Below are 2,316 nucleotides of genomic sequence, written 5' to 3' on the forward strand. Positions count from 1 at the left end.
TCTTTGATTAGACGAAGCACTTCACATTAGTTAGGACTTAAAAATAGAACAAGACATTTTCCACATATAGAAGGATCTAACTCACAAGGCAAACAAATGTGCAGATTCTAATTTTGATAATTCATGGTATATTTGATTTACAAGGAAACAATGTTGAGTTTATAATTGGGGGTGAAAGCCCGTGGTTCAGATTCCTTAGGCAAACAGTTTGCCCAATTTGATCTTCAATCTTACAACCACATTTTTAGTTTGTTTAATTTGCAGCTTTCCCACCCATGTGTCCTTGATTAATTCAACTTGCAATAAGTCACTTTGCAAAGGAAAGCAGGGTGTAATTTATTTGGTAACGTGGGTGTTTTAGCTAGACTGGAAGGCTACGTCTACACTGCAGGCTTCTTGCACAAGAACCATTTTGTGCAAGACTTCTTGTGCAAAAGGTCTTCCACAAGAGCACGTGCACACCGCTATGTGCTTTTGTGGAAGAGATTTGCTTTTGCGCAACAGCGTCCATGGCAGTGTGGACGCTCTCTTGCGCAAGAAAGCTCTGATGGTCATTTTAGCCATAGGGCTTTCTTATGCAAGAAAACCCTGCTGCAGAGACAATGCAGAGACAAAAGTCTCTTGCAAAGCTGGAAGTTTTTTCACTAAAAATGGCCATATGTCATGACATTTGTCACACTGTAATGTGAATGCAAAGAGGTTTTTGTCCCAAAAAATCTATTTTTTGGAGACAAAATGTGCGAGTTAGACAAGTCCCCAGTCTCAAATATCACTTATAAGAGTGGGGGTGGGGTGTAGGAGGAGTTTGGTGGGGATGGGACTGTGGAGGAATGGCAGGGTGAGGAGTGGGGCTGTTGGGGGCCAGGGGTCTGGGTAAGGAGTTCTGTTTGGGGGGCAGGATAAACCCTAGGGCTGCGTCTAGACTGGCAAGTTTTTGCTTTTGTGGAAAAGCTTGCCAGCTGTCTACACTGTCCGCTTGAATTTCTGCAAGAACACTGACAATCTCATGTAAGATTGTCAGTGTTCTTGCAGAAATGCTATGCTGCTCCCGTTCGGGCAAAAGCCCTCTTGCGCAAATGCTTTTGCACAAGAGGGCCAGTGTAGACAACGGGGTATTGTTTTGCGCAAAAAAGCCCCGATGACGAAAATGGCAATCGGGGCTTTCTTGCGCAAAACTGTGTCTAGATTGGCACGGATGCTTTTCCGCAAAAAGTGCTTTTCTGCAAAAGCGTCCGTGCCAATCTAGATGCTCTTTTCCGCAAATGCTTTTAACGGAAAAACTTTTCCATTAAAAGCATTTGCGGAAAATAATGCCAGTCTAGACGCAGCCTAGGACTGTCAGGAGCTGGGAACGGGGTAAAAGGGGCAGGTTGTGGAGGGCTCTGTTAGAGCAGCGCTATGGGGGGGATCTATAGTGGGCAGTGGCAGGGTGAGGGTGGGGTGTGTGTGGGGCAAAGGGTGAGATCGCAGAAATCTGTTGGGGGCAAATGAGGCTTGTAGGGAGCAAGGTGGGGGGGGCCGAGGGAGACGGGGGGGCTGTGGGGAAAGGGGCGGGGTGAGGGGCTCAGTGGGGCTACAAGCACTGGGGGCGGGGCTGTGGGGACAAGGCAAGGGGGGGCTGAGGGACACGGGGGGCTGTGGGGAAAGGGGCGGGGTGAGGGGCTCAGTGGGGCTACAAGCACTGGGGGCGGGGCTGTGGGGACAAGGCAAGGGGGGGCTGAGGGAGACGGGGGGGGCTGTGGGGAAAGGGGCGGGGTGAGGGGCTCAGTGGGGCTACAAGCACAGGGGAAGGGCTGTGGGGACAAGGCAAGGGGGCTGAGGGAGACGGGGTCCTGTGGGGAAAGGGGCGGGGCCAGGGTGAGGGGCTCGGCTGGGGGCGGGGTTGGGGGGGGCTGTAGGAGGGCAGGGGCTGGGCCCGGCGCTGCTCGCGCTGTTGACATTCAGCTGCTTCCAGGGTAACCGGCCCCCCCCGCAACCCGGCGGCGCAGGCAAACTTCCTTTTACGGATACAGCGTAGCGCTCCGAGACAGCCCGCGCGCGCGACCCGCCGCGCAACCGACGTAACTCGCTTCTGGAATTCGCTCCCCCGTCGAAAGCCTCCACCAAGCGCCTCGCGGGGCTCACCACAGCGGTTACTAAGACACTTCGTGTCCATCCAATCAGCGTGACGTTGGCTCCTTGCCAAGGCAAACAGCCAATCCCCCGCGACATCAATCATTCAATTGAGCCAATGGGGAGCGCCCTAAGGGGGGGGTGGTTGCGGTTTGTGACGTACCAAGCAGTTGAACACGCTGACCAGTTGAAAGAGGAGCTCAG

This window comes from Pelodiscus sinensis, chromosome 22, assembly GCF_049634645.1.
Source record: "Pelodiscus sinensis isolate JC-2024 chromosome 22, ASM4963464v1, whole genome shotgun sequence".
NCBI classification, from domain to species: Eukaryota; Metazoa; Chordata; order Testudines; family Trionychidae; genus Pelodiscus; species Pelodiscus sinensis.